This window comes from Anolis carolinensis, chromosome 1 (assembly GCF_035594765.1).
Source record: "Anolis carolinensis isolate JA03-04 chromosome 1, rAnoCar3.1.pri, whole genome shotgun sequence".
In the NCBI taxonomy this organism is placed as follows: Eukaryota; Metazoa; Chordata; class Lepidosauria; order Squamata; family Dactyloidae; genus Anolis; species Anolis carolinensis.
In genome coordinates this window covers 247160852-247182855 of record NC_085841.1, presented here as the reverse complement: position 1 = coordinate 247182855, position 22004 = coordinate 247160852, and the positions used below count along the sequence as shown (strand labels likewise).

The 22004-nt window shown below is 41.5% G+C and overlaps 1 protein-coding gene across 2 annotated transcripts in view; it reads right to left on the bottom strand.

The window, feature by feature from the left end:
• The window catches only part of mras (muscle RAS oncogene homolog), a 60185-nt gene extending 43149 nt beyond the window's left edge, over nucleotides 1-17036 (bottom strand). Inside the window, exon 1 of one of the 2 annotated variants that reach the window (XM_008109975.3) lies at nucleotides 16879-17036. The gene's annotated coding sequence lies outside the window, so the exon portion shown is untranslated. Of the gene's footprint in view, nucleotides 1-4397; nucleotides 4572-16878 lie in introns of those variants that run through there. The other variant, XM_003214919.4, reaches the window with a different exon arrangement.
• Nucleotides 17037-22004: the final 4968 nt, after the last annotated feature.

The following is a 22004-nucleotide window of genomic DNA, read 5'->3' as shown; positions in this document are numbered from 1 at the left end:
GTAGTGCAAAATCATCATCAACAACAACAATACAATATTAAAAAAAAACAATTTTAACCAACATAAACCTATCAGGATTTTGATAGGAAGTGTGGGCCTGGTTCTGGCCAATGAGATAGTCAAGTTATTTAGGATTGTTGTTATTGTGTGCCTTCAAGTCACTTCAGACTTTGGGCGAGCCTAAGTCTAAAACTGAGGGTGGGGGCCAGGTAAATGACCTTGAAGGGCCGCATCTGGCCCACGGGCCTTAATTTGGGGACTCCTGCTCTAAGATATGTTGAATGACAATTTCCATTATTCTCAGTGAGTCTCGGATGCAGTATTAGACTGCCTATGTTGTTATCATATTATGTGATTTGTTTATATTTATGTACTCTTTTTACTTACTGTATGTTATATGTACACCTTGGAGTTCCTATGTAAGCCACCCAAGTCTCTTCAGGGAGATGGTGGTGGGATATAAATAAAGTTTATTTATTATTATAAAAATAATAAACGCTTCAGGTTGTAGTTAAAAAAAAGAAAGGTAAAAGGAATTAAATTGCCATATAAAGCTGACTTTTACCATAGCACAGCAATTGCTAACACCCCTGACTGCCAACGATTCCTCAGGATTGTAGAAAGAAACAGGTTTTTCTTAATCACCTGATCCTTTTTACTGGAAATATCAGGGATTTATCCTGGCTGGGATTCATGCATGCAAAACATGTTCTTGACCACTGAACCAATATGGCTAGCTTCAGAGGACCACTCAATTGATATGCTACCTGCCAGAAAATGGATAGCTTAAATTGGTCTCATACAAGCTTGATCCTGTGACAACTCACTGTTCCTTCTCAGTCAATGTTGGAACACTGTAAAGAAATGACCTTATTTTGCTGGGTGTTACCATCCCCTCATCTCCCACAATCACAAAAATAATTATTGGATGTTTCAAAAGAAAAGGTGTAAGGATAATAACATATAGATATAACACCTCCTTTCTCTTCCAGCTCCGAGCTTCTCTACCAAATTTCTACAATATGTTTCATATATTTCAATTGCTGCAACAAACGCCTTAATGCTAAACCATAAAGTTCAGACATATTACTTTTTGAACCACAGCTCCTAGAATCCCCTAGTCAATATGGCTATTGGTTAGGGGATTCTGAGAATTGCAATAAAACATTTTGAAATTAAGCCAATGTGACTTTCGCCTCTTCTCCTCCTCCCTATACTTTCTCAACCCCTTGTTTCCAAGTTGAACTCAGTCCTTTATGTTCATTACATTCTCAGCACTTCAGATGTGTCCAACCTCTTTGATCTTGAAAGCGACACTTCTGAGGGGTGTTTCCTTAACCTTTCAAGTTATTTCTCTCTTTCTGAAAATAATATCCTCTTCCAGCCTTGAAAGTGAATTCCTTATCAGATTTGCTTTCCTGGAATACACACACATTTGTTATTACAGGGCAGGCTGGAAAAACACTTTCTCTCCCCCCTCCATTTATTATTTCCAGAGCTCAAGTGAATCTTCAAAATGAAGTACAAATACAATGCCTTCCAAAGCTTTCTTCAAGGAGAACTCACTTGCTCTTTTACACTGAAACTAGCATTCATACCAAGGTAGGGCTTCTATGCCAACATAATTATGTATTTTTAAATAGCTTTATGTAATGCCAGTTAAATATTCATACATTACCATGCTTTTTAAGCACCTTAAGGCTACACTTTCCTATCAATACTGAATTCAGTAGCAGCATGGTGTGCTTTACCAGCTGGATGTGTATCGTTCAGTGCTGCTTCAGGGACTGATAGTTAAACTAGAAAGTAATCATGTTTAAAAGGGATAGCTAATACTCCAGAAGACAGGAGCAGAATTCAAAACGATCTTAACAGATTAGAGAGATGGGTCAAAGCTAACAAAATGAAGTTTAACGGGGACAAATGAAAGATACTCCACTTAGGCAAAAAAAAAAAAAATGAAACGCAAAGATACAGAATGGGGGATGCCTGGCTTGACAGCAGTACGTGTGAAAAAGATCTTCGGAGTCCTCGTGGACAACAAGTTAAACATGAGCCAACAACGTTATGCGGTGGCAAAAAAAGACAATGGAATTTTGGCCTGCACCAATAGGAGTCTAGTGTCTAGATCCAGGGAAGTCATGCTCCCCCTCTATTCTGCCTTGGTCAGATTACACCTGGAATACTGTGTCCAATTCTGGGCACCGCAATTGAAGGATGATGTTGACAAGCTGGAAGGTGTTCAGAGGAGGGCAACTAAAATGATCAAGGGCCTGGAGAACAATCCCTATGAGGAGTGCTTTGAATGTGATTTTCCTGTTTCTTGGCAGGGGGTTGGACTGGATGGCCCATGAGATCTCTTCCAACTCTATGATTCTATGATTCAAGGGCAGAAGGCTGAGATGAAATAGATACATTTTTGACCATTTCAGTAAATATTTTTGAATAGTCTTCCCATCCCTAATATAAAGAGAGGAACTGCTTCACATACATATGAAAGATCAAGGAATTTTAAACTACCAGTTGTGTGCCAAAATGTATATATTGTCCTAGTTTTTGGAGAAAAACAGACTCTGACAATTTGAAGGCTACACTGACTAAAGCTAGGATATAACATGTATTTGGAACATTGCTTTCCTCTCCTGATTGCTTTGGGGTTTTTAATTTAAAAGAATATTTTTGCCTCAATCCAATTGTCAGCCACCCACCCTTTTAGTTCCTGTCTTTCCTCAAAACGGGAACTCAAGGTGTCTTACAAAAAAGAAGATAATTACAGTTGGCTTTCGCATTTGCAGATTGAATCTGAGAATTTGATTAATACAGTAGAGTCTCACTTATCCAACATAAACGGGCCGGCAGAACGTTGGATAAGCGAATATGTTGGATAATAAGGAGAGATTAAGAAAAAGCCTATTAAACATCAAAATAGGTTATGATTTTACAAATTAAGCACCAAAACATCATTTTATACAACAAATTTGGCAGAAAAAGTAGTTCATTACACATTAATGCTATGTAGTAATGACTGTATTTACAAATTTAGCACCAAAATATCATGATATATTGAAAACGTTGACTACAAAAATGCGTTGGATAATCCAGAACATTGGATAAGCGAGACTCTACTGTATCAATAAAGTGTCTCAAAATATATGTACCCAGTTGACCATAGAATCATGATGAAGGAACTAGAGCAATGGTTCTCAACTTGAGGTCCCCAAGAGCTAATCTGCCACACCTTTGTCAATGATTCTATTCCATGTCAGATGAGTTACATGTGTTACGACTCAGTGTTTACACGCATAATTAAAAGGAACAGTAAAATTGTTAATGAAACAAAATTATATTTTAAAAATTTACATGCCTGTGTGATTGAAGACAAACAGTAGCAATTTGAATAGCAGTCCAATGTTAAACTACCACAAGGTGAGATGGCCATCACAAGTACGATAGCTTTTAAAGGGGGATTACGTCAGGTGCTTAAGATATTTTATTTTACTGAATTATATCTCATCCGTCTTGCAATATGGAACCAAGGTGGTTTAAAAAGTGTTAAAAAAGGCTATCCAGGCCCAACATGTCTTGATGGTTATGTACTCCTGCCTCCAGGAACAGAAGGAGCATGCCTCTGCTTAGAAGTTGCTAAAGAAACAAGCAAGCATGGTGCCTCTATTGCAGTGGTTCTCAACCTGTGGGTCCCCAGTTGTATTGGCCTATAACTCCCAGAAATCCCAGCCAGTTTACCAGCTATTAGGATTTCTGGGATTTGATGACCAAAACATCTGCGGACCCACAGATTAAGAACCACTTCTGTATTGCCTCATGTCTTGCTTGTGGTATTGCCCTTTGGTATTTCATTGGCAACTGTGGGGGAAAAGTATGTTAGGCCAGAGAAGACTCCACTGTGATTCAAGACACACAGATAGAACTTTGCATTTGGATTAAGCCAGTGGTTCTCAACCTGGGGTTCTTAGATGTTTGGGCCTACAACTCCCAGAAATTTCAGCCAGTTTCTGGGAGTTGAAAGCCAAAAACATCTGGGAATTCCAGATTGAGAACCACTGGATTAAGACCAAAAGAATCCTTGAGATTAAAAACAGTACTGTAGGAAGGAGAGGTTTCTATTTACCAAGGGGAAAAGGGTATACCAGGAGGAAAATGAACAGAATACCGAGGCTTGCTTCTCTCTATTCCCCATTCTCATAGGAATAAAAATCGCCAACCTAGGAATGGCCACTGATACACACAGAATTCAATGGAGTTTCAAATAAACTCATTGCAGTTCTTGCTCCACTGGCCCCCTTCCCCCTACTAGTGGCTGCATCTTTTGTTAGTAATCCCACACGGCACACTGCCAGATCTGTGCATGATTCATCATCTCCACGTTCCCCACTTACATCACAACGAGGGCTGCCAATTAAACACGCAAGTCTGCGTATGGCAGGGCAGCCAGCCAGCTGCCCGGCAGACAGAATTCATCAGGTTGGATTTCTTTTTCAAAAATCTTTCTCTTGCGCCTCTTTAGCAGCTCCACCCTTGCACTGTTAACATTTCCACACTGAGAAAGGAAACCTCTAATGAACAGAAGGGAGGGGTTTATGTTATCCATCCATCCCCTTTCACTTTTGTGAGGCTCCACCCAGGATATTTTTTGAAAAAAAAAAACCTTAAAAGAAAAAAAAACCCCTCAGCAGCTTCATTTTTGCAACGTTCATTTCCTCATTGAGTAAGTGAAATTAGTCTGCAAGCATGCTGGTAAACAGAGATTTTGCTTCATGCCCTTCTTGAAAAGAAAAATGTCTTGGCATATGGGTGGGCACATCTGGCTTGTCGAAGGCTTTCACGGCCGCAATCACTGGGGTGTTGTGTGGTTTCTGGGCTGTATGGCTGTGTTCTAGCAGCATTTTCTCCTGATGTTTTGCCTGCATCTGTGGTTGGTGTCTTCAGGGATCCTGATGATGCCAGATACAGATGCAGGCAAAACGTCAGGAGAAAATATTGCTAGAACACAGCTATACAGCCTGGAAAGCATACAAGACCCCACATCTGGGTTGCTGGTAGGTCTTTTAGCTGATTTGAATCTAGGATTTCTGTCTTCTAACTGTTTAACACCAACAATAACATCATCTCTTTTCCTTTCCTGAAACAATAAAAAATTGGGAATGGGGCTATGGCGCCAATCTTTTGTGTGTGAGAAAGCTATAAACTCAATTCTGGCAACAAAAACAAATTCCTGAGCTAAGTATGTGCTTAGATGTATGATTTACCCATCTTTAATTCAAAATGTATGTCTGCTTCAGTATGTGACTATGCAAAATCTTGCAGTCACTTTGGGAGAGCTAGTGAAACATGCATACACACAAACAGAATAGGTCACACAAGCTTTGTGTGAGTGATCCGACACAGGAATCCCTACTTGAGTACTTGATGTAGCACCATTATAGACCCGAGCATTATAAGGAGTCACTGTGATCCATAAGGATGCCTCTCCTCCTAAGCTTTGAGTCTGAGAGCATGCAACTGGGATTAGACCATAGTGACAGAACAAATATGACATGCAAAAGGATCCTGTAGCACTTTAGAGACTAATGTAAAAAACAAAGTTGGTAGCATAAGCTTTTGTAGAGTGAAGGTGTGTCTATGATTACCCGGATATTCTAGGGTAAACTACTCCAAAGCTGTCTGGATGCAGCCTGGGAGTGTCCCTGGAGCCCTTTTGGCTTCCAGAAAGATCACTGGGCTGAGGCTGAATTGGGGTGGCTGAAGCCGCTTTGTTACCGGCCACAAGCAGATCCCGCATATAGGATTGCTGGTCACATGGCTGGGCACCCTGTTGTGACCTCATCAGAAGTGACGTTGCCAGCAAGGCTCTGCAATAGAACTGTTTTTGGCCAGTGACATAGCAGTGGGGCTGTGGGACACGTGTATGTTGGATTTGGCCAAATCCAGCTGTCTACACCTCCAAAAGACTGAGATTACACTCGAGCTCCCTATCTTCCCTTGCACTGGATTAACACCTGGATGCAATGTTGCTGCTGCAGATCCAACCATATATTCTGTGATGTTCTACAGGAACAGAATGGTAAGCTTGGTTCCTCAGATACAAGAGATGGTGTTAGGAAACGCACATTTGCTGTATTGTGGCCTTTCTGAGACAAATTATGTGGTTTATTTCTTTATTTCTATCCCATCTTTTTCCAATGTAGGGACTTCAGGTAGCAAACAGCAACAGGGCACAATAAAAATTAAAAAACAGGGAAAATGGATAAAAAACAAAACTAAAAAAAATCTTCTCTCATGAAGCATAAAAACAATAAAAGACAATTAAAATGATAGTTTTAAACTACACAACCCCCCAAAATTCTGCTCATATTATCTCCAGAAGTCTGCTTCTCATAATTCCCTAAATGCCTAATGTTAGTCTGTAACTTTAATTCAGACATTAAAGGTGCTGTCTGGTGTACTTAAGAATACGGTGGCCAACAAACCTGGGAATGTTCCAGACTCAGCTCTGGAGAGTACTAGGATGGGATGCTGCCAATAAATACCAGATATATTAGGTTGTACTTCAGAGAAATTAACTGGCAAAACCATCCCTCAGTATCCCTTGTCAAACACTAGCCTCTCTACCACCTCATCAGACTACAACAAACTCCATGATTCCATAAGATGCTGTCATGGCAGCTACAGTAGAACCATACTAGGATTTTATTGTGTGAAAGAGTACAAAAAGGTCATCAGCCTCAAAGAAAAGCTAGTGTTAGGTAAGTACCCCTTAGCCCAAGAGTAGACAATTTGTGTGGCCCTCCAGATTTGTTGTCCCTTGTCCTTACAATCAGTGGCTGCTGGGAGATTGAGCTCAAGAACATCTGTAGAACCATAAATTCCCTACCCTGACTTAACCCCTAATATGCAGCCAGAAGCATTTATGTCTTATGATCCTCATTATGGTTAAATCACTCTTATTCACAAAGAAGGAGAAAAAGCAAAGACTGATAACCAAGCAGCAGTGTCCACTTCCCACAACGATAGTTACGCCTTCCCTGATTTTCCTTAATTACATCTATCTTAGATCCAAATTGATTTTTATACCCATTGGGTTTTTCTTATTGATTTGAAGTTAATGCTTTGGGAAGATTTGGTTTCAGGGTCAAGACCTTACATGTTGTTTGTTCACATCTAAGAACACAGACCTTTTGTCTGACACTCAGAGTCTCCTTAAACCTAAATTAAAACCTTAAATTTACCAAGAAAGAGGTAGAAAAGCATTTAAAGTAACAAAAAAGCAACACAAAATACGGATTCATTTTTTAAAATTACGCTTTTGAATTATTCTCCAGAGGTTCAAAGCTCTACTTGCTCCTGTTTTGAAAGTGTTATTCCTGTTTAACTGTGTGGTATTTACTTTGAAATTAGTTGTTATACTATCGAAACTTTGTTTTTGTGTCTGACACAAACTATGTCGAATCCAACCTGGGGAGAGCATGGATGAGCTCCCTGTATCAGCTCCAGCTCCATGCAGGGACATGACAGAAACCTCCCACAAGGATGGTAAAAACATCAAAACATCCGGGCGTCCTCTGGGCAACGTCCTTGCAGACTGCTAATTTTCTCACACCAGAAGCAACTTGCAGTTTCTCAAGTCACTCCTAACATGAAAAAAAAACTTCATAATGAAAAAAAAAACTGTTATGAAGAACCAATTTCTTAATCCAAACTCAAGCGGATGAGGTGGGATTTACACCTCCAGAAACTAACATGGCTGTTAGCCACCTTGGGTATGATTCATGGAAAGGTGAAATATAAATATTTATAATAAGCTCTCCCTAACTTCTGGGAAGACATTATACAATTTATGAGCAATTGCTGCAAAGGAAAGGTTGGTGTCTCACTTTTAAAAATCTTAATCTGTTGTAAAGTGGAACAAATATGCCCATCTCAATCTGGTCCCTTTCATACCAGCTGTGGGGGTGATAGCAGCTGTTTAAAGCATCAGGCTGATGAGACCTGGGACAGGCAACACAACCTGCTGCTCGTTTGACCTCCGTTGCCAAGGAGTTGAAATCTGAAAAGTTTCCTTATGAGTGTTCACTAAACCAGACCAACAAACCTTTAAGAAGTATCTGCTTACTGAATAAGGCATCTAGCACTGATTACAACAAAACTTATAGAATACAGTTTAACCAAAAACTATGGGTTTTGAAGACAAGAGTTTTACTGTTTGATTATTAGGAAGGCAGAAGTTTAAAGTTAGTTCAGTAATAAGAAGTTTTTGATACATTTACTTTAATGACTTTTGTGTGAAAAACCAATTTTAGCCTGTTTTTAATTCTTTTGTGAGTCAGGGTGGTGATGGTGGGCAAGAATAGATTAGTTTCCACCCATTTTTGTTATAGTTTTGTGTAGTTTTATTTGTTAGTATGTTTGTTTTGGGTATGCTATTCATTACATACAAATACACACACATATGAATACAAGTTGACCAAACCAACCAAACCTGAAATACATATAAGGTAAAGGTAAAGGTTTCCCCTTGACGTTAAGTCTAGTTGTGTCCGACTCTGGGGGTTGGTGCTCATCTCCATTTCTAAGCCGAAAAGCCAGCATTGTCCGTAGACACCTCCAAGGTCATGTGGCCGGCATGACTGCATGGAGCGCCATTACCTTCCTGCCAGAGACCTATTGATCTACTCACATTTGCATGTTTTCAAATTGCTAGGTTGGCAGAAGCCGGGGCTAATAGTGGGAGCTCGCCCTGCTTCCCCGGATTCGAACCGCTGACCTTTCGGTCAGCAAGTTCAGCAGCTTAGCAGTTTAACCCACTTCGCCATCGGTGACTCCTTAAATACATATACATACATATAGATATAGATTCTCATAACAACTCTGTTAGTTTGATAAAGTGTGATTGAGCATTTCATTTTTTTTTAATTGTTCTTACAAGCACAGTTTATGGCTTCCCAACTCTGGTCTGGTATATATGTCTAAATACATATAGATACAGACAAATATACCAGAGCAGGCAGAATTGGGAAGCCATAAACTGTGCTTCTAAGAAAAATTAAAAAATGAACTGCACAATCACACTTTATCAAACTATCAGTTGTTATGAGGATAAAGAGGATGCTTGGAAACTAAGCATTTCATTGGAGGAAGATTGGGTTAAAATCCAATAAAAACCAGTATATCAAATGACCTATTTAAAATTCAGCTATGAGCTAATCCAACAAAAATATCTTGGAAAATGAAAAAGAGAGAAAAGGAGGGAGACATATGTGGCCCACAAACATATTTACATAGGGATAATACTCAAGAAGGTTATCCTATGCCATCATCCAATTGTTTATATGGGGACCTAATGAATGGTCCACGTTAACCCTGGGAATTTTCTGGCTGGTTGAAACCAAACTGCACACTCCAGCTCTGACTGTTGATGGTTGGCTATTGTGAACTGCAACTACAATGGCTTCTTTTATTACCACGCCCTGGGGGATTAAGAAGTGTGAGTTCTTATGAAGACTTCATTTCCTTGGAAGATTAACCACCTGTTACATTCTGCAGCTGAATTGTGCTAAGGACGTCTTGCATAGGGACAGTATTCATAATATGCCAATCTATGGAATATTCTTCCCTTAGAGCAGTGGTTCTCATCCTGTGGGTCCTCAGATATTTTGGCCTTCAATTCCCAGAAGTACTAACAGCTGGTAAACTGGCTGGGACTTCTGGGAATTGTAGGCCAAAACATATGGGGACCCAAAGGATGAGAACCACTGCCTTAGAGGTTTGGATGTACAATTGGAGGTGGCTCAAACCCCACTGAAAATACAGAGCACTTCAAGTTTTGCTTTATTCATCTCGAAATACATGTCCTATGTGGTATTTGTCTTGCTGTCTATGCCCCTGTTTAGAAGACTTCACCACACTTTCTGTCCCTGTGACAATTGGATTTTGAAGAAAATGGCTCGTTGTGGAAACAAGGATTGAGGATAAAGCTTCAGTTGAGACACCTTTTCCCCATGACAACTCTTTCAAAAGTGGATTTCCCTCCCTAGGGGTAGATTTCTCTCATTTCCTGTTGTCTCGCCCCCATTCTTAACTGTGAGTCATAAGTTGGATGTTTGTAACTTGGGGATTGTCTGTATATGATTTGGGGATATAAAGTTTTGTATGGAAGTGTGCACACCCCAGTTCCTACTTTCTTGGCTTATTTGGTGTAACTGACATGGGAGCATCCTTCTGAAGAACATCTTGCACCCAAACAAAGAACAAGCCAATCCACAAGTAACCTCACAGAGGCCAATTATCTTGAAATATAGATATGTGATTTGTAGTTGTCTAAAGCAACCTCCTCAGTTCTGTATTCATTTATAAATAGTTTAGCTACTGCCATCATGACAGAAACTCTTACAGGAGATACAGAATCGCAGAATCTTAAGAGTCTTAAGGGCCAGGCTAGCACAACGGTGTAAACCACCTGCTATAGAAGATCCTGCTGATCAGAAAGTTGGCAGTTCAAGCCCGGGTCGGGGTGAGCTCCCATCATCAGCCCAGCTTCTACTCACCTAGCAGTTCGAAAACAATGATGTACGAGGGTTATCCAGAAAGTAGATTACATTTTGGAATTAAAAATGAACAAAGTATAGGAGAAAGCCACACCCAAATACCACATTTCATGTAGTCACCATTCAAATCTAGGCACTTACCATAGCAATGAATGAACTTTGCAACTCCTTCCCCATTAAATTCTGCCACTTGCGTCCTCAACCACTTGTTTCCAACAATGGGTCCGTGGCTGGCAATGCAGCGTTTTCGCAGCGCTGCACAGCTGCGGGAAGGGGTGACCAGCTGGTTGAGGACGCAAGCGGCAGAATTTAGTGGGGAAGGAGTTGCAAAGCTCATTCATCGCTATGGTAAGTGCCTAGATTTGAATGGTGACTACGTGAGATGTGGTATTTGGGTGTGGCTTTCAACTGCATATGGTAAATGTTTTCTCCTATACTTTGTTCATTTTTAATTCCAAAACATAATCTACTTTCTGGATAGCCCTCATAAGTAGATATATAGGTACAGCTTTGGCAGGGAGGTAAAAGGCGTCCAGAAAAAACATGCCGGCAAAAAAGGATGGCGTGAAAAATGAAACAACCGCACCTCCCCATGGCCAAGTCGAGCACAGCCAGAAGCCGGAAATGAAAAGAGGGAAGCCTTGCCTCTGTTCATATACTGTCTGTCTCTGTCAATTGTATAACCACATTGAATGTTTGTTATATGTACCTGTAATCCGCTCTAAGTCCCCTCTGGGAGATAGAGCAGAATATAAAGTATATTATTATTTAAGAGTTGGAAGGGCCATCTAGGGCTGGATTGTGGCACAGCTGGTTAATAGCCAGAAGCAATATATCACTGCTGACCAAGAGGTTGTGCGATCCAAGCCCGCAGTCGGATTGAGATCCCGACTGTTTAATAGCCTATCTTACTGTCCACCTAAGCAGTTCGAAAACAGCTGCAGCTGTAAGTAGAGAAATTAGGGACCGCTTATTGCGAGAAGGTTAATTCAATTTAATTTACGACGCCATAAAACTGCTGGCGAGTGAAGAGCGAGGAGGAAATACTACGATCAAAGGACTTGGTGTCATAGTGGATGAAGTAACAGCTCCCCCTGTGGCTAGAATCAAGCATAACTTCCTGAAGCCAGAAGTTGGAAAAATATTGAATCTCCTCTACTGTCTGTCTGTATGTGTGTTGTATGTCTAATAATGGCATTGAATGTTTGCTATGTATCGGTGCATTGTGATCTGCCCTGAATCCCCTTCAGGGTGAGAAGGGCAGAATATAAATACTGTAAATAAATAAATAAATAAATAAACTCCATGCTGCACAGGAATACACAACTAAAGCACTCTTGCAGGATACCCATCTGACCTCTGCGTAAAAATCTCCAAAGATGGAGAGCCCACTACCATTTAAGGCAGTCCATTCATCTGTTATAGATCTCTCATGGTGAAAATGTTTAAATATGGACTTTCTTTTCTCGTGATTTTAATCCCTTAGTTCATGATCTAGTCTGCAGCGACAGAAAACAATCTGGTTCTATCTTCCCTTCAGGTATTGAAAGATGGCTATCATGTCACCTCTCAGTCTTCTCTTCTCCAAGCTAAACATACCCAGTTTTCTAAGTTGTTCCTCATAAGATGCAGTTCCCAGATCTTTGATCTTGGGCATTTATTTGAACTATTTAATGTCTTTCTTGAACGGTGGTGCTCAGAACTTCATACAGTTTTCTAAATCATGCCTAATTAAAGCAGAAAAAAGTGGCGTTACTATTTTCATTAATCTGGACAATGTGCTCTTGTTGATACAGTCTACAACAGTGTTTGCATTTTTGGTTGATGTAACCGAAGGCATGGGTGCTTCTAATATTCATACTTCATCCCTGTGATACTGTCTTAGCCAGGTTGCTTCACCTTGCTGGGTGAGATTGACATAAATTGATTAATCCCCTAAAAGATGACACACATGGAGCAGCATGGTCATCTATTTTCCAATTCTTGGGATGCTGACCTTGTTCATCATCACACTGAACATTATTTCTCACAGATGGTAGCAATTTTTGTCCTTGTTCATTTATCAGTCTCCTGCCCTCTGGGGGCCATTCTTGACAGAGATCAATAGCAGAAATGTTCAGTATAGGTCAATGTATGCTATGCACTGCAGAGGGGTGTGAAGTTTCACACTTTTAAACGCAAAGTATATGGTTTCAGGTTACCATGCCTGCAGTAAGGAAAACACGGACTCTTGTGCAAAATATTTCGCTTCTTGTCTATCTTCAAGAACATTCTGCATTGAAATATTCATGGATGAAATAAAGGAGGTTACAAAGGGGTTTTTCAGTATCATGTCAACACAGCACATTAAATATTTGCAGGCTGAAGAACCTGCTATAAACCTAGATGCAATGAACAGAAATCGGCAAACTGTAAGATTTCTTCACCATTTGCAGCTTGCAGCTTTGTCTACAATGTACTGTGTGCTACCATGAAGTGGGTGAAATATTGTCGTGACAAAGCAATGACAGCTTCCGTTTGGCAGACACACACCACCACAGGTGACAAAAGCATATGAAAAAGAAAGAACATGATGTACTCTGTGTGGAAGTCCTATTTGTGCTGGGAAAACGTCACATGGAAAGCAACCCCACAGTGTTACAGGCTGGCTGTGTGGCAAAGCAATCACATGACTGTGTGTCAAAGAGCCAGCTCACGTGCTACTGTTTTTGGAGATGAAAAGTTCAGCCCAAGGTGATTAGCTTTCTTTGTGAACTTTCAGAGGAATAGCCATGTAAGTCTGTTACTCGCACCAAACATGAAAGACACGTCATGTAGCCCTTTTAAAAATCGAACTGATTTCTCATGGTGTCAGCTTTTGAGCATCAGAATCTATTTCATTAGAAGCATCCAAAGACTAATAGTTTATTTTTTATTTTTAAACACTATCAGCTATGAATCTAACTCACCGTTTTCCTTAACAGTAAATAAGAGTGAGCTGATTTATTAAACTCATGCAACTCTGAAGAATCCCCCCCCTTTCTGTTTTCAATTCCATTATTGTTTGACTCTAAATACCAGAATCTGGCAACCTTAACTCCACTGGGTTGCTGTGAGTTTTCCAGGCTGTATGGCCATGTTCCAAAAGCATTCCCTCCTGAGGTTTTGCCCACATCTATGGCAGGCATCCTTAGAGGTTGTGAGGTGTTGGAAACTAGGCAATTGGGGTTTATGTATCTCTGGAATGTTCAGGGTGGGAGAAAGAACTCTTGTCTGTTGTGTGAATGTTGCAATTGGCCAGCTTGATTAGCATTGAATAGCATGGCAGCTTCAAAGCCTGGCTGCTTCCTGCCTAGGGGAATCATTTATTGGGAGATGTTAACTGGCCCTGATTGTTTCTGATTGTTTTTATAAACACTTCCCAAAAAAGGATTCCCCTAGGCAGGTTTTGAAGCTGCCAGGCTATTCAATGCTAATCAAGCTGGCCAACTGTAACATTCACACTTGCCTCAGGCAGACAAGAATTTTTTCTCCCACCCTGAACATTCCACAGATATATAAACCCCACTTGCCTAGTTTCCAACATCTCACAAGTTCTGAGGATGCCTGCCACAGATGTGGGTGAAACGTCAGGAGGGAATGCTTTTGGAACATGGCCATAAAGCCCTGAAAACTCACAGTAACCTAGTGATTCCAGCCATTAAAGCCTTCGACAATACACTTAACTCCATTCATCACTAAGCCTCACTTAAGACAATGTAAATTAGCTTTCAAAGAACTGACCTGCATGTTCTCAGCAACTCCTCTTTATACACTTGCCATAGGTATCCTTTCATACTTTCCTGGGCACTTGCTCACTACAATCTTACGTCATATGCCTGTTCATAAGAGTCCATTTCACTTCAATTTCTAATTTCTACTTGCCAAATGCCTGCTTCCACAGCCAGGATTTCACTTTTTCCAGAAAGAGCAGGAGGAGGCCAATCCAATGTCACTGGGGAGGGAGTTCCACGGCCGGGGGGCCACCACTGAGAAGGCCCTGCCTCTCATCCCCACCACTTGCGCTTGAGAAGAAGGTGGGACCAAGAGCAGGCCTCCCCAGATGATCTTAAACTACGAGATGGTTCATAGAGGGAGATACATTAGGACAAGTAAGCTGGGTTGGACCTGTTTAGGGCTTTATAGGCTAAAGCTAGCACATTGAATTGTGCTCGCTAGCAGACTGGCAGACAGTGGAGCTAATGTAAAAGTGGTGTTGTGTGTTCAAATAACTTTAAACTGAAGGCATTCACCATTGAGAGGCTGGACTTTTCAAAAGTGAAGGAGAAGCACACAGTTCTTATGAAGTATTGCAAAAATAATATTTGTAAAAGGTTTTTTAATGACAGAGAGAGACTGAGAACTAGAGAGCGAAAGAGAAAGAAGCATTTTTTTTGGGGGGGGGGGGGGAGGAGGGAAGCATGCTTTTATAAGCACTGGGTTGCTGTGAGTTAACCGGGCTGTATGGCCATGTTCCAGAAGCATTCTGTCTTAATGTTTCGCCCACATCTATGGCAGGCATACTCAGAAGTTGTGAGGTCGGTTGAAAATTAGGCAAGTGGGGTTTATATATCTGTGAAATGTTCAAGGGGGGGGGGGAAGAACTCTTGCCTGTTGGATGTTGCAATTAATCACCTTGATTAGCATTGAAAATCCTTGCAGCTTCAAGGCCTGGCTGATTCCTGCCTGGGGGAATCCTTTGTTGGGAGGTGATAGCTGGCCCGGTTTCCAGACAATCAGGACCAGCTAACACTTCCAAACAAAGGATTCCCCCATGCAGGAGTCAGCCAGGCCTTGAAGCTGCAAGGCTTTTCAATGCTAATCAAGGTGATTAATTGCAATTGCAACATTCACACTTGCCTCCAACAGACAAGAGTTCGTCCTCCCTCCCTGGACCTTCCACAGATATATAAACCTCACCTTCCTAGTTTCCAATAAACCTCATAACCTCTGGAGATGCCTGAGAAGCCACAATAAACTTATTTATGGGTAAGTCACATTAAACGCAGCTGCACTCAGTTTGGAGCAAACACAGAAAGATAAGACACAACTCCAGAGCATGCTGGCGGTGACAGAAAAGTTCTCTGGAAAAAGAAAGTGGCATTTTCTTGCTTCTAAACAGACTTATCTCTAGTCACTCTGGAAAAGGGTTAAAAAAAACCCATATTTCCCAATATAAACAGCATTACCCAAATGGGTTCAACCCCCCCCCCCCCCCCCGGGAATTTTTCAGGTTTCTTTAAAAAAACTGGTTTACTCATGAATTTTAACTGATTAACAAAATCCCCATGAGTGTCCACTGAAATGTATCTGTCTTGAGTGTCCACTGAAGTTTATTGATCGAGCCTGATTTCTGAATTATTTTGCATTATGAAACTATTCATGACTTGCTAAAAAAAAGTTTCAAAACCCCCCTCCCCTTTTTTTTCTGGCTATGGCCCTGCCCAAATGTGAACTTGCATTGGCAAAGTTCCTTCAAGTAACACACTGCGGTCTCTCTGACTTTGGGAAGGAAATGAACTCTGTCACGCTGAGCAGACAAGGAGGAAGAAATCTGCAATTTGGGAAGGAGGCTCCCAAAGGGTGGCAGCTCTGCCAGTCTGTGACAGCAGAAGCAGTGGAAAGTTTGGCAGAGGATGCGGCGGTGCAAGTCCTGGTCTTGCAGGCAGGAAAAAATGGGGCTGGGTGGGTTTGAAACTTTTTTTTTTAGTGAATCATGAAGCGTTGTTCCATAATGCAAAATAATTTAGAAATCAGGCTCCGTCGATAAACTTCAATGGACACTCAAGACAGACAAACTTCAGTGGACACTCATGGGGATTTGGTTAATCAGTTCAAATTCATGAGGAAACCATGTTTTTTTAACCTGAAATTTTTTGGGGGGGTTGAACCCCTATATCCCCCCTTTGGTTACAGCCCTGTGCCTGGTGGCTCATGTGTTGCCACCAACTGCTGTTTGTTTGTTTGCCTGGGCTGCTAACAGTTCAGTATCAACCATCCATACTTGAAGGTTGAGCCATTCAGTGCTTTCCTAAACAAGAGCCTCTCCAAGCACGTGTCCCTTGCATACACACACACACTCACCCATTCTTGCCTCTGATCCAGTGCTATCATGGTGGCAGGCTCCACAAAGTGCCACCCAAAAGGGAAAGAGCCACAGGTGACCCCAGGAGATGACATTCCAGATGGAGAGACAACTGAGCAGGAGTCAAACCTCACCAGACATCCTAATAGAGGTGTATTTTAAAAAAACAAGCAACACTGAGCTCTTTCTCAGCCAGCAGACAAAGTCACTCACCTCCCGATCCCAAGTCTCCGGAGTGAGCTTTGTCCTCCTTGGAGAAGCTCTTCGGGGCTCTTCAAAGCCCATCCACCTCCTTGGGAGAAGGAGGAGAAGAAGGCAGGCAATCCGGGCAGCCCCCGCCGCCAGCCAGCCAGGCACTACTCCCTCTCTCTCTCCCTCCCCCCGTCCTCTTCCGGCCAATCAGAGCCCAGCTTTGCTTTCTTAAAGGCACAGCAGCCTTCCTCCATCCAGCCCAGAGGCATTGGCGACTGAGGTTGCCTATAAAGAGCCAATCCATACTGGGCTTCATTTCCCCCCAGCATTCTCCATCACTTGCTGTCTTTTTCTTGGGTTTCATAAGGAAGGGAAGAGAAGAATCATAGAATGCCCCCCCCCCCCATCTCTTTTCTCCTTCGAAGAAATGGTCCGCGCCTCCCTCCCCCCTTAAGGTGGACCTTTGGAGCCACCTTGGAGAGCCTCCTGGCTTCCTTGGTGCTCCCAGGCTCTGGTGGTTGTGGACTAGTTGGGCAGGACCAAGGCAGTTGTGGGGCAAAGGCTGCCGGAGAAGGAAGGGTTGGGTCTCCTTGGTCTCTCCTCAGGGGAGACATGATAGCCATGAACAAATATGTGAGGGGAAGTCATAAGGAGGAGGGAGGGAGCTTGTTTCCTGCTGCCTTGGAGACTAGGACGCAGGACAATGGCTTCAAACTACAGGAAAGGAGATTCCACCTGAACATCAGGAAGAACTTCCTCACTGTGAGAAGGGCTGTTCGGCAGTGGAACTCTCTTCCCCCGGACAGTGGTGGAGGCTCCTTCTTTGGAGGCTTTGAAGCAGAGGCCGGATGGCCACCTGTTGGGGGTGCTTTGAGTGTGATTTTCCTGCTTCTTGACAGGGGGCTGGACTGGATGGCCCAGGAGGTCTCTCCCAACTCTACTATTCTATGATTCTATTTTTTCATTTAGAGCTTTCAAAGCATTGAGAGCTTTCAAAGTAGGAAGAAAGGCCCAGACATTTCAAAGAGAGTCAAGAAACCAGAAAGAAAAAACCCAATAAATTTCTCTGGAATGTCCTAACAATGGTTATGTGGGTTGCTGTGAATTTTCCAGACTGTATGGCCATATGGAGCCCCTGGTGGTGCAGTGGGTTAGACTGCTGAGCTGATGAACTTGCTGACCGAAAGGTTGGTGGTTTGAATCCAGGGAGCAGGGTAAGATCCCGCTGTTAGCCCCAGCTTCTTCCAAACTAGCAGTTTGAAAACATCCAAATGTGAGTAGATCAATAGGTACCGCTCTGGCGGGAAGGTAATGGTCCCCCATGCAGTCATGCCAGCTACATGACCTTGGAGTTCTCTATGGACAATGGCTTAGAAATGAAGATGAGCACCAACCCCCAGAGTTGGACACAACTAGACTTAATGTCAGGGGAGAACCTTTACCTTTACCTTTACTATGGCCATGTTCCAGAAGCATTCTCTCCTGAATTTCACCCACATCTATGGCAGGCATCTTCAAAGGTTGTGAGGTTTGTCGGAAACTAGGCAAGTGGGGTTTATATGTCTGTGGAAGGTGCAGGGTGGGAGAAAGAATTCTTGTCTGTTGGACGCAAGTGTGAATATTGCAATTAATCACTTTGATTTTTAAAATTATTGCCATCTGGCAGATGGTACAGGGTGACAAAGACAAGCACAAACAGATGGAAGGATAGCCTTTATCCTAGAGCTGTGGCTATGTTGAACTCCGTGGTTTCGCATTGATGTGGCATTGGGGGCTGCGTGGTGGTGAGACTGTGGAGGGATGGATGTGTTGTTTTGTGGTGTGTGCGGGCAAGGCATGTAATTTTGTTGTACAACAGCAAAATGACAAATAAAGCTGTCCTATTTCTCCCACTTCCTGTTGTCTCAGGTCCCTTCCTCGCAGCTGAATAAGATCTCACATTTTCTGCTTTGAACTGGAATATATGGCAGTGTGGACTCAAATAACCCAGTTCAAAGCAGATATTCTGGGAATTTCTGCCTTGATATTAGGGTTATATGGCTGTGTAAAAGGGCCCTCGCCCCCATTTGTAACTATGAGTTGTGGTAAGTTGGATGTTTGTATTCTTTGCCTTTCCGTATGTCCACCACTTATAATAATAATGTTTCAAACTGTTGCTCACATTTCCAACATACATTAGAAACCCCTGTATTCATTTTGGCAGATTTTTCTGGAGTTAAAAAAACAGCAATACATCATTTTATAAAAATTCTCATTAAGATCACAACACCATGTAAATCTCACTCCCTTTGGCCACGTTTTTCCCAATTGTTCCATCTGCCTGTTATGTCCAAAATGCTGAGCCCACTTTATCTTTGATCTGTTCCTCTCCCAACTGCATTTTAACAAAAAAATTATGTATCTTATCAATCAAATGTTCGGCATTTGTACAGAATTATACTTCAAATCCAGATGTATTCAATTTCAAGCCATGTTGTTTTTTTGTGCATTGAAAATCTTTCATATATTTGTATTCAGGAAATTATTACAAAAATTTACATTCAGCCTTATCACATCATAAATATCTAAGCCCAAACCTGAGATAACCCTTCTGAACTCAGTCATCTCTTATTACTCAACACTCATGTCTTTCAACCAAAACAAACAGCATGTGGAGAAGTACAATGTCAGATCTGGAAAATGAAGTCTCCCTTTTTGGTTCGCATCTTGAAAATCTTTGTTCCTTCCCATGCCATATAAGTTTTGATATATCTCTTTGCCATTGCATAAATGGGACAACAAAACCAAAGAAACATCAAAACCCAATTTTCTGTTTTGTTCCAATATGTTTGATTGCTGTTGCTGAAAATAATAGCATGTGTTGAATGAGCTGTGCTAATTTATTTCAACAGAAAACAAAGGTAGGGGACAAAAGAATTTTGTGGCCCCTTTCTATATTGATTTATTTTGACACATCCCTTTGCGGAGTTTAATCCACTTGCTGAGATTCACCAACAGATCAAGTATTATAAGTGTAGTTGTTAGACTTCATTGATGTCAGTGAATCACTTTAATTGATCGCGCACACTTCTGATGCTCCCTGGTGCTATTTAATCCAAAGGACTCTCAATTCTGAATTTGGAGATCATAATTCCATCTAGAAACCTCATTTCTCTCACAGCTGCATACTATAAGTGAGACGTGTCTGGAGAAACCTGGGGCCTGTTTTGGCTGGAGCTGGAAGGACTTTCCTGCATTGCTCCCAAAGCTATGATGCTTTGCCTGGCATATGTGGGAGAAACTTCCTTGATGTTGGACTTCTTTTCCTGGCCGGCCCAATAGCAGCCTTAAGCCTCTGGCAGACCAGCTAAAAATCTTTACACAGATTTAAGAATGTATATATCATTACTATTTTCTTTTAAATTCACTAATTTTAGAATGAATATAAAAATGGTAATTAATGATAATGTTGAAAGAAACAAAAACAAAAACACGTGCAATATAGCCTGGCCCTGGATCCTCTCATAGACAGCAACATTTATATTTCCTTCCTCCATCTCTTTGACCCTGCCTCTGACACTGAATATGACAGTTTCAAGAATTAAGGAGAGAACCCATAATTAAAAAAATTAGCACATGTTTTTTAAAATGTAGATATGTCTTTTGAGCTGGGATCTGTAAGGTGTGGCCCTCAAGAAATTATATACCAAATTCCATAATCCTCACCATTGATTATGCAAGCTAGAGCAGCTGAAAGATAGTTACATCTGTCGAGTAGGAATTTAGGTACCTCTTATGCGGGGAGGCTAATTTAACTAATTTACAACGCCATAAAATCTCCAGCAGTTTGCGGAAGATGAGGAAGTACTCCATCAGTGACTCAGTGTCACAGTGGATGATGAAGCAGCAGCTCCCCTGTGGCCGGAAACGAGCAGACCCTCAGGAAGCCAGAAGCTGGAATGTTAAATAGTCTCTGTGTATCGTATGTCTATGGGATTGAATATTTGCCATGTATATATACATTGTGATCTGCCCTGAGTCCCCTTCAGGGTGAGAAGGGCAGAATATAAATACTGTAAATAGATAAATAATAGAGCTGATGGGAGTTGTGATGTAACAACATCGGCTCTATTATTTATCTATTTACAGTATTATTTATCTATTTACATCGGCTATTTATTCTTTAGCCATGACCAAGGGCATCAATCTCTTTATTTTTCCTTGGCTTCTGTATCCAAACAGTTGAAAATTATGTACCAAAGTAGTCTTTCCTATCTCATGTTAGAACAGCAAAAATGCTTTTGTGTTTTCAACAGCAAACCTACTGTCCTCAACAACAGGCTATAATGATAGACCTTATTTTTGAAGGTTTCGGTTCCCTGGTTTACAAAACATCCATCTAAGGTTGTTAGAAGTGGGAGTACTGGTCAAGTTTGGTTACTGCTGGAATGTCACAATAGTCCAATGTTTTATCATTGTTGAAATAATGGTGCCCCCCCCCCTCCAGAGTAGGGAGATTGAGAAGGAGAGGTGCTCCAAAGTTGCTCAGAAGTCATAAAACTTCCAAATTATATGAATGGTATTGCCTCTATAAACAGCATTGACCTTTGTAATACTAACTTTATTCTGAGGCTCTTTCAGACAGCTAAACTAGCATATTTTTCTGTATTTCACTGCTATGGCTACATCATGTGGGCCCTAAGATTTGCAGTTTAGGGAAGGAAAGGCATTTAGGGTTTTCAGCCAGAGAGTTTAGTGCTCAACCTGAGGTCCCCAGATGTTTTTGGCCTTCAACTCCCAGAATTCCTAACAGCTGGTAAACTAGCTGGGATTTCTGGAAGTTGTAGGCCAAAAACATCTGGGGACTGCAAGTTAGAATCACTGGTTTAATGTGATACTAAACTACAAATCCTAGAATTCCATGGGATGTAGCAATGACAGCTTAAGTGGCATCATGGTGCTATAAGGGTATAGCATGAAAGAACCCTTGATCAATTTTACTGCACTATATTTTATTTAGCATCTTACATGTTTAGACATATATAAAAACATAGTATTGATAGTTATTTTAAAATCATGAGATATGGTGCATCCATGGACATGGAGAAAGGAACCAACAGATGGCTCATTTGCCCTGTGTGCCCTTTTCCCCTTGCACAGCATCTCAG